Source organism: Blastomyces dermatitidis (genome assembly GCF_000003525.1).
Source record: "Blastomyces dermatitidis ER-3 genomic scaffold supercont1.9, whole genome shotgun sequence".
NCBI lineage: Eukaryota > Fungi > Ascomycota > Eurotiomycetes > Onygenales > Ajellomycetaceae > Blastomyces > Blastomyces dermatitidis.
Genome location: NW_025544782.1, coordinates 2544728 through 2556856, shown reverse-complemented (window position 1 = coordinate 2556856; position 12129 = coordinate 2544728).

The window sequence follows — 12129 nt, the reverse complement described above, 5'->3', positions numbered from 1 at the left end:
ATCCCTCTCTTCTTCAGCTGCTTGATACAGTGCAGACAAGTAGCAGTGCCAGTCAGAGACTGCACTGAAGCCTTCTCACAGAGAGAAGACAAAGAAACTGTGAGACTCTGCAGACTCAACTCAGCAGCATTCTGAGCAGGGCTCAGACATGCTGCAGGAGAGGAACTACAGATTGAGCTTCTCAGAGTCACTGTTCCTGAAACCAAGCTCTCTCTGAGTTCCTCTCTGAATGATCACATGAGGTCATACATCACTGTATTGACCGGGGGGGGGGGCGGCGTCACAACAGTGGTGAGGGGGGCAAGAGACAGACTGGACACAGACAAACTGATCAGCAGAAGAGATGACATCTCACTGCAAGGCATGGTGACTATCACTGCAGCTGCAAAAGAAGCAGGAGAAGAAGGAGATATAGCAATGAGAGCAGTGCTCCCGCGGCTCATTGACACCGCTGCCTCCACCTTCAACCTGGCTTTCTTGGCAGTCACAGAGGCCGCCACCGCACCATGAAGACATTTATTACTCACTAGAAAATGTCAGAATAAGTCCTTGATTGTCCTTCAAGAATGATACTCTCATGCACTCACTGTTGTGATTGAGGGAGGGGAAAGAAAAATGTTTCATAAGAGAGAGAAGAAGATCTTTTCAAAAAATTCTGTCACTACTGTTAGCTTTGTCTCTAAAACACATCACTTTTGCAGAGAATTTCATATATAGAATGGAATATGTTGAGAGATCTGTAAGTCACTTATTAACTATGTTTTTCACATTTCAAATTGATATATAAGAAACTCACTTATCATGTGTTTGGTTTGAATGATAATGAGAAAAGAAAGACCTACACAGTCAGCAGAAAAACTTATCTATTTCTTTATATCACATACAGTACACACACTGTTAATCAGTTGATAACTGTTGCTATACAATAAAGATAATTTCTAATTCAGTAATCTTGAGAGTATAGAGACTATACTCTTAAAGAGAAGAGTATTATCACACTCTCAGCTGTATCAAGGCTCTGTTACAGTTTCACACAGCTCATTACTTTCATGCAGATAATTTTATCTCATCTGAACCAGTTTTCAATCACTCTATAATATCATTTGAATATATCATAGAAAGATCTGATTGATAAATATGAGAATCTCACTTTTATACAAGATCAGCAGATTACTCTTTCTTAGTAATAAGATGTTACTGAGGTATCACTCTGACTATTCTTGCTTATGAAATGAAAGAAGAGTATTCACTCATTATCTATATAGAATAGCTAGATACTGGCTTCTCATTAAAGAAGTCAGTGATTCATTTTTCTTCTACTGAAATATATATAAGAGTTACTGTGTGTCTCATACAATCTTCTTAGTATACTAAGTATCATATCTGTGATATTCTTGCAATAACCTTGTAGCCTACAAGCTCACTATTCAAGCAAGATAGTCAAGCTCACTTATACAGCTTCTCAAACAACTACTTCTACATGACGCCGCTGACTAGCCACCTCTTCGGTTCCGTCATATTACAAGAAGATAGCTCTACTCTCTGAGCATGTCAATCTGCTTACTGCTGAGATGAAACCTGAGACAGTAGATCAGAAAATGCAGGATTTTAAAACATAGATTGATCTGACTGAGAAGAAGCAGTGAGAACTCTTCTCTGAGAAAACAGCAGAGAGAGATTTTAAAATAATTATTATCTCAGATAAGAAGAAGAAGAAGAAGAAGAAGAATAAGAAGTGAATTATAAAAAATAATAAGAAGAATGAGAAAGAGTAGAAAGATAATAAGTAGAAAAAGTTTTTTTCTTTTTATATTAATTAGTTATAAGTTCATAATTATTAATAATTGAAATTAATTTTAAGTTTTTAAAAATTATTGTACAAGTTGTAATCAAGTCAGAAATAATATATATATATATATATATTTAACTATCATGATTCACAAATCACTATAATATATAAGTATCAACATTTTTTCAACATTGATATTTATAATATTAATATATTTTTAATAATATTATCTGATAATGTAATTTAATAATACTCTCTTTCACAATATTAATATATTTCAAGAAATATGATAGAGATTAATCAAGATTATTTATTTACTTTTATACATTAATGATATTCAATCTGAGTTAGTATTAAAATTATAACTAAGCTAAGAAATAAGATTATTTTCTCTTATATTAATTCTTCTTATATACATCAGTGATCAGTTATTGAAAATAAATTATTATCTTTCTTAAATTATTATTATATCTTCTGAATTCACTTCTTTCACTTCTTTTACTTCTATTAAAGATTTATAAACTCTTTAAGAAATCACTGTGAATTATAAAGTCTATATTATTTATAATTTAATACAGAATGCTCTCTTTTAATTATAATAAATAATTACTTTATTCTTCACATCTGATTTCAGATCATGAAATTTATAAAAAACTCAATATAAATACTGAGATGAACTATGAAATAATTATTAATAGATTATATTACAGATTACTGAAGAGTTATCTCTTTACTATAATTACTATAACTTCATTCAGAAACATTTATCATAGACTGATTATAGCTCTGAAGAAATTTTCTAACATCTGAAGTCATCAGAATACAGATAATAAAAGAAAAATAATCAGAAAATTACTACTGAGCTGATAAGTTACTTTATCAGATAATAATTCTTAATAATACTAACTTTCTAATTTGAAGAAAATTATGTAAAAATAATTATATATCAGTACTCTGATTTTATAACTCTCATCTGATAACTTCTGTGAATAATTATTTTATATATATATATCTCTGAATCTTTCTCTTTAATCAATTGAAAACTCTGAATTTTAAACACTTCTTTAAATGTTTAATTTAAATCTTCATATTTCACATTAATTCTGTCTTCAGTTCAATCTTAAGAAATAGTATAAAGTTAATATATAATATCTAGAATCAGAGTTGAAGAATCATTGAAAAGTGTTTCTTACAGTGAATATATAAACTAGTATAAATAATCTTACATTTATAAGAGTTATATATTATTATATGTAAGGGGCCTACGCCGATTAGATCAGTATAATATTGATAGGTCTTATATAACAAAGATAAAAACGCTGGAGAAGGAAAGAAAGAGAAAGTGCAAGAATCGGCGATCGAGGTGGATATTTATATGTGTATGTGGTGGCGTACGCGGTGGAGCTTCGGGGCGGAAGAATATACACACGTTCGTAGCGGCCGAGGATCGGCGATCGAGAATGGCCGAGGATCGGAGCGTACGTAGAATCTGTGGAGTGTAACGGAATAGTCTATATGATTGATCGGGGTGGCGGCCGAGGATCGGCAATCGAGAATGGCCGAGGATCTGCAATCGAGAATGGCCGAGGATCGGCAATCGAGAATGGCCGAGGATCTGCAATCGAGAATGGCCGAGGATCTGAGCGTACGTGGAATCTGTGGAGTGTAACGGAATAGTCTATATGATTGATCGGGCGCAGCCCGCCACATTATATTAATAAGAACTGAACTTATTAAGAGATATTAATTGAATTTGAATCATTAATCAGTAGTTATACTAAGAATTATATAACAGAGATATTAATAACTGTGATTAAAAATAACTATTAAGATATTAGTTTCAGTCTTCTTATAATTATAACTGATAATACTGTGAATAACTATACTATAATGAAGAGCTTAAAGTAAAAATTGACTTTGTATTTCTGAAATAATAAATAAGATTATATTCTCTGTATTACTTATATAATTTAACTTGTAATATAAACACTGATAAAGAATCTTAATATTGAGATAAAGAATAATAAGATAACTGATTCTTGAGATAAGAATGAGATAAAAGTAATTACTTAAGTAACTTTTATATTTACTTTATAAAAGATAATATTTTTTAATAATACTTTTTAATATTACTTTTTAATAATATTTTTTAATAATACTACTATTAATTTTGAATAGATTGATTAATAATTTAAATATCATAGATTTGAAATATTACTAATATAATTTATATCTGCTCTAAATAATAATAATAATTTTATAATATTTAATAAATAAATAAATCAGTCACATCACTGAATATGATACAGAATATTAGAATATAGTAAAGTTCAATATATAAGATAACTATTCAGACTTTTCAATTATATCAGATAATTAATTATTAAGTATAATACTCTGATTAAGAAAAGATTCAGATATTGAAACTTTCTGATATAAAATAAACTCAGTTGAAATATATAATTAATTTACTATTTCAGTTTTATAAGATAATAAAGACAGTCTTAATTACTTATATATTAATACTGTAGTCAGTCTGATAAGTATATAACAGTTTATTTACTTATCTTAAGAAGTAGTTAAATTACTTAAAAAGAAATTCAGTCTGAAATAATACTATAGTGCAGACTATTATTACTATAAGAAATAAACTAATATATTACTATAATAAAACTGAATAATTTTTTACAGAGTACTATACTATAGTAGCTCTACTAGATTTCTTCTATTAAGTTAATATTTACACTTCTCAAGATTAAATAGAGAAGAAATGAGACTTATATATTAAATTAATCTGAGACTACTATAATATTAACTATCAGAGATTTGAGTAAGCAGATATTTAAAATATAAAGACAGTGAAATACAATTCTCTAGTAAGTAATAATCTTTGATAATACTTTATATTATATAGAACTATAATATTAACTTTAAAACAGAACTTATATACATTAATTATAACTGAAAATCAGATAAAACTATATACTTATAAAACTAAATTTAATTACTATCTTTAAGATAATCTGATAAATTTATATATTAAATCAATTCTAGAGTTATAAAAAATTATTAAGAGTATATATTTAACTATTATACTGATAATATATAATATTCTGATAATTTCATTGATAGAGATGAAAATGAAGTAAAAGTTTAACTTAAGTTAAGATATTTATTACTATTACTGAGAATAATTATAAGAAGAAATAATTAAGAAACTTATAATTATAAAATATGAAATTATCAGATAGTTTAATATCTCTGATTATAGTATATCAGAGAAGTGTAGTTTTTATAAGAAAGTAAAGAATAAACTTATACAAGAATATATTTAATTATTTCATGAGTGTTATTAATAATTATTACTAAATTCTGATTATATAAGTAATCACTGAATAAACTGAATAAGATTGATTTTAATCTTCAGTCTCAGTCTTATTCTAGTTTTAAAAGAATAATTATCTTTTACAGTTTATTCTAAGAAATTACTCTTATTTCACTGTTTGTAAGAATAAGTGCTCGCAGGTGATTATTCGGGTGTTTGCAGCTTGGCATGATATGTACTGTTAACTACTAGAAGTGTTTGCAGTAGAAAGATAAATGTAGAGATCAAATGTATAATAGCATTCAAGCTGAGTTATGAATAGTATTCATGAACTCCAGTCTATATAGTTGTGTGTAGCCAAGAGCTGCTAGCTCTATTGATTACACAAGAGATAGAAATAGAAGTAAAGAATCCGTGAGAAGCGGGATTTCTTACATACTCCTCTCTCTCTAAGGCTTCATTCACAAAGCCTTTCACTGAGTGACTTCATAGTCAGCTCAGTACTGCAGTGATACTCATTAAAAACCCTTTATATCTATAAAAAACCTCAGTGAGAAAAAATCCCTTGTTATTATAAAGAAAAAAGAGTCTGTCACTCAGTTTCTTATTCTGTGAGATTCTTTATAATCTACAGATTCTTCTCTGACTATCACACAGATTCATCTCACATCTTTCATATAGAAGAATTTCAGTTAACTCTTAATCATTTTCATGAGATTCTTGTGTAATTATCACACAGATTCATCTTACAGATGAATCACTCTCTGTGAGATCATTCTTATCAAAGAGAAACATTTACAAGTTGATCTTTTATTCATTCTTGTAAATTATTACTCTTTGACACTGTAGAATTGTGAGGAATTTTCCATTCTTTCATCAACTCTGTAGAATTGTAGAATCAAGATATTCACAGTCTGCAATCACTCTTTGTAGTTATATAGAAAGATTCAGATCTGTGATTCATAATCACTCTTATTTACTAGAGTGATCTGACTGTTTTACAGAATTACTCACAGTGTAAGTAAATCTCTCTAGAGTAGTATAAATATCCCAGATCTGTCTGCAGAATCTCATCTTCTTTTTTCTTTTTCTGTAACAGCTTTTATTCTTATAAACTGTGAGTATTCTCATTCATCTGCAAAGTGTTTTTACTCAGATAACAGAGAGAGAGTATTTCTGACAATGTCTGTATATTGATTCAAGAACTTCTCAAGAATAAAAAATTTTTTCAATTTCAATATCTTTGTAAACAATGTCTGGCTGCTGCTGAGCTTCTTGTGAGTGTTCTCACAACTCCTCTAATTGCTTTTTGCTGGCTGGTGAAGCAGGGACATCATCACTCACAACTGCATCTTCATCTCTCTCAGCTCTGTCACTGCACCTGATCTTCAGGCCAGCGGCTCACCTCATCTCTTTCTCAGGCCAGCCTCTGGCTCTAAGCAGCACAGTCTCTCTCTTTGCTGTAAGTCTTCTTATAAGTAATTTCTTACAGATTCTAGCTAATAGTTCTTATAAAGCTCTCAGTGTTGTCAGTGTCTTCTGCAGTCTCACAGGCCTACAATCATCCTCTCTCTACCCACACAATCTCTGACCAGGCATATGTGAATATGCCTAGGTTTTCTATCAATGATTCTCACACCGCGGCGCATTTCTGCAATCTCATTGTCAATGAAAGATGAGTCCTCAGATACCTGCAAAATCCAGGTAATCAAGACAATGCAAATGTCATGAATTTGTAACAGAAGTTGACCTGGACAGATGAGTCCTCTCTTTATATTCTCATTGTTTTCAGACTGAATACTTTAACACAACTGAGAGAGCAGACACAGCTTTGTAAGAGATATCTGATCACACATGCAGATGATCAGTCTTTAAGACTCTGCTGCAACTGTGCACACTCTGATGTTCAGCTCTTCTGAAGTCTGTGCATTTCTGACAGTCTTCACATTAAATGTAATAATTATCTGTATCACAGATATAATACTCTCTGCTTCTTTAAAGAGAGAAATTGATAGTTATAAGAGAATTAAGTGTCACAGATGTTGATAATGTGAATATAAGTTTTCTTTATTTTTTCTTTATTAATCTCTAAATTGTATTCACAGCCCTGTTTATTTTCTTGTTTTTTAGCTTTAATAAGAATATATTTTCTTCTTTTCTTGCATACACTGCAGACTGTTCATCTCAGTAGAAACTCATCATCTTATAGACTAAAGTTTATAAATAACAGTGTTAATATCTTTATCATAATCAGATTCTTAGTAAAGATTACATTATTCTGACTTATCAGAATTTATAGTATGAAAGTCATATCTCAGCTTCTGCAGATGTCTTATCTATCTGAATAATTCTCAAGTGAACTTATTCATCTTGTCAGAATACTCTTATCACTGAATCTTGAATCAGAGCTTATAATCTCACTTCTCTGAGTTAATAATTTCTTTAATCTGATATTCTCTTTCACTCTCTAGTGCTTTATAGATAGAGTGATGAGTCACAGAATTCTCTTCTGAGAATTCCTTATATTTATGAAGTAAAGAGATATGAAAAATATTGTATATCTACAACTCAGATGATAGTTCTAATCTGTAGAACTGTGAGCTAATTTTCTTCATAATCTTATAAGACTCTGTTCATAAGAGATTCAGCTTCTTACTAGATCTTTATATGATAATGTTTTCTAGACTTAGTCAGACTCTATCATCTTTCTTAAAACTCTTTGCAATGTGCTTGAAGTCATAGTATCTCTTCTGATACTCTTGAGTCTTTTTCAAGAATTCACAGGCTTTCTTCTGAATCTTCTGAATTCTCTTAGCTCATTCACAGACATCATTACACTCTATAGTATACTCTCACAGGTTCATCAAGATTATTCACAGATAAGTCTCAGTGAGTATCTCAAAGAGGGTTTTATCTGTGCTGACATACTTTAAGTTGTTATATATGAACTCTGCAAGTAGTAATCAATACACTCAGTCATTCTGATTATAATTGACAAAGCACTGCAGATACTGTTTCAATATACTTATCAGACATTCTGTCTGATCATCTGTCTATTGATAAAAAGTCATACTTAGATCTTACAAGATCTTCAGTATAGTTATCAGATCAGATTAGAACTCTTCTGTAAAGATTGATTCTCTGTTTGAGACAATGTTCACAGACAATTCATGCAATCAGATCACATTGCAGATAAAAATATAAGTCAAATTCTTTGACTTCAAGTTCTTGCAGGTAAGTATAAAGTATGTTATCTTGATAAAGTGATTTACTATCATCAGCACACTGTCAAAGCAGGCATTATATATGTTCTTGCTTTCAGAGAGACTCACAAGAGTATTCATTTCTAGCTGTTTCTAAGGTTCTCATGAGATGAGTAGAGAAGTAAGTTCTTTATATAACCTGAACTGCACTATCTGCGAACTCTGATAAACAGTACAAGAATTCACTATCTTCTTTATAAGTTCTCATATCTTTAGTCAGAAGTATTTTCTTATAAGCAACTCATAAGTTCTAGTGTCTGTAAAATGACTCACTAGAGAAGAGTCATGATATCTTTTAATAAGTTCTACATATAGAAACTCATTCACAGGCATATAAATCCAGTTCTCTCTTTGTAAGAGATCATTTAAGTTTCTTTAATTCTTTATTTCTGCAGAGTTGATCTCTGCTGTGAGCAGTTTCTGAATATACTGAGTATATTCATTCTTCAGTTGCAGTTCAGACAATCTGAATAGAAGATCTTACAAAGACTTATACTCTGTTTCTTCTTACATCAGGTCTTTCACAGTGCTTCTCAAAATCTGCAAACTCTTCAGATTATAGATACTCTCTTCAAGAATTCTTGCAGAGATTCTCAGAGTGTTAACTCTCAGTGTTATAGAGAGTAGTTGTACAGACTTCTTCTCTCTCTTCTCCTTCTTCTCTCACAGAGAATTGAGAGACTCTTCAGTCAATCTCTTCATAACACTTAGTCTGAGCATCTTACAAAGCTTTTCTATCTTCTCTAGTCTCTCTGTGTCTGTCACTCTGACCTTCTTAACATAGTCTGGCCTGTAAGAGAGTTCATTCACTGAGTTCTTAGTTCTCTTGATATGTTCTATCTTGAATCAGAACTCACTCAGTCTCTGAGTTCAGTGAACCTGCTGCTGCAAGAGTTTCTTGATTGAAGTAAACTATTATAAGTTATCATGATCAGTTCTAACAGTAATCACTGTTATGAGATTCTCAAAGTAGTGACATCAGTGATGAAAGAATTTCACTATCATAAGAAGCTTCTGATTATAAATGTTATAGTTGATCTTCACAGGTTGCATCTTCTGTGAGAAAAAGATCACTGAAACTCAGTTCTCATTTAACTGTAGTTACAAGACTATTTCTGAAATTATAAAGAAGAAGACATCTATCTTCAATCTGATTAAGAGTAAGAGATCAAAGTAAAACAGTATTACTGTATCTGTGAATATCTGTTTCAATCTTGTAAAGACCTCATAAGCTTCTAAAATAAGAAAGTTCTTACAGTTCTTTCTTCTCAACAATCTTTTCATTCTCTGTTCATAGAATAACTTCTTCTTATTTTCATTCTTCAGCATGTCTGTAAGAGTCAAGAAGATTCTTACAAATACAAAGATAAATCATCTATAGAAATTCACAAAGCTCAGAAAGATCTGAATCTCATGAATACTAGTTGACTTCAGTCATGATAGAATAGTCTTAACTTATGAAGATTTCATCTGAATATCATCTGTGATGATTACATATTCTAGAAAATTAATTCAGCAGACACTGAAGTTGCACTTTATAAGCTTAATATACAGTTCTATCTCATCTAAGGCCTTCAACATGCTTTGCACATGCTCAGTGTGTTCTTTCTTCTTCATGAAGTACATCATCACATCATTCAGATATATTATTATGAAGACATTCAGATATGTATAAAGTATTTTATTAATGAAAGACTGAAATGCTGCAGAGACATTAGTCAGATTAAAAGACATTACTAGATATTCAAATAATTTCAGTGCAGTTCTAAAGACAGTCTTTCATTCATTCTCAGACTGTATTTACAGTCATACATATACATTAATCACATTCAGTTGTGTGAATATGACAGCTCTCATGAGACAGTTAATCACATTCTCAATCAGAGATAGAGAGTAGTGACTCTTTATTATCTTAAAGTTCAGATTATAGTAGTTTACACACAATCTGAGACCTTTATTCTTCTTCTTTATGAACATCACAGAGGCTCTCACAGAGACCTGTGAAGATTGAATAAAGTCATTCTTCAGATTCTTCTTCACATAGATTTACAAGACCTCTGTCTCATAATGAGAGAGCTTATAGATTGATTCTTAGAAGAGTTTCTACTCTTCTATTAAATCTATTATCAGATTCTTCTTATGATGAGAAGAAAGCTCAGCTGTCTTAACTGAGCTGAACATCTCTGTGAGATCTCAGTATTTCTCTGATATCTGAAGCTCAGTTTTCATGATCATGAGATTCTCAGACACTTACAAAGTCATCACATAGATAAGCTTATCTTCTCTAATCAACTCTGCAGCATCAACTGCTTCTATCTCTGTGAGTGAGTCTGTCAACACTGATCAGAAGTATAAACCTGACTTATAAACAGCTATGTGCAGATTGTGTCTTTGAAGTCATACAAGTCTCAAATACATGTTATCTATGATGTCTGTGATAATCACAGTTTCTGCAAATCTTCTTCAGATTTCAGAGAGATCTTGCAATTCAAAGATGATTCTCACAAGTCTCTCAGCTCTCAGATCTGAGTTCTCACACCCTGTTTATTACAAGAGCAGGTTCTCAGTCTTCATCTTTCAGTTCATTCACTCTGTGAGCTTTAGAGACATCACAGTGACCTGAGATTCTGAGTTTATCAATACTTTTCATACTTGCAGAGCAGTAGTATCATGATACAGTCTCTCTCTGTAAGCAAGTATTTTCATTGAGAGAGTAACAGATTCAGATGTCAGCTTCAAGACTTTTAAGAAGACTGTAGCTAACTCTGTCTGTGACTTCTCAAATTTCTATTTTAATTTATCTGAACAGTTTATGTGAAGATGTTCTAATTTAGAACAGATAAAGTAGAGTCTCTTTTTCTTAATCTCTCTATTGTACACTCTGTTTATAAGAGCTTGTGAAGCTCTTTCTCTCTGCTCAGTAGTCAGATGCAAACCTCTCTATATCTTATCATCTTTTTCTGACAAATCTGTTCTCTGTTGTTCTGGCTCTTACAGAGCCAGTTGATGATTCACTCTTCATGAGTCTGTAACTCTCACAGTGATTCATAAGTGATGAATGAGAGTCATCAGTTTCTTCAGAGCTAAGAACTTAGAGTCTTACTCAATGAGCTTATTCTACATATCTTTATTCAGCTTCTTCATGAATATCATCATTCAGATCTTATTTCAGAGTCCTGTTTTCACAGGTCTTAATTCATATCATAATTTCATGAAGTACTGTGAGTAGTCTTTATCAGATTTCTCACCTCTTTTTCTAATATTAATGATTGCAGCTCAGGTGTTCTCTGTCTGACTTGTGAAGTTTCTCAACTTATTCTCTAGATAGATCTTGAGAACAGATTATCAGAATCTCTCATAATCATTCTCTAGATAATTCAGTCAGTTCTTGACTTCAGTGTAATAGAGATCTGTCATTATATAGATAACAGCTTCTTCATCTTTCATATCACACAGTTGAGCTTGTAAGTCAATTTCAAATACAAACTTGTAAAAGCTTTTATAGATTGTGATTTGATAGATAATCTTAAGTGATCACAGCTTGAGAAAGTTTCTTTTCAGTTCATAAGTGTTTCTGAAGATCATGTCTAGAGACTCAGTTTAAGAATGTTTACAGACAGTAAGCATTTCTTATAGAAAAATAACTTGATCTCACAGAAGATGCTCAAGAATGTTCTTCACTAAGATTGATTCATTCATAAGTTCAGAGAGTTTCTCTGTCACAGATGCAGAGAATAATATTCTGTAAGTAA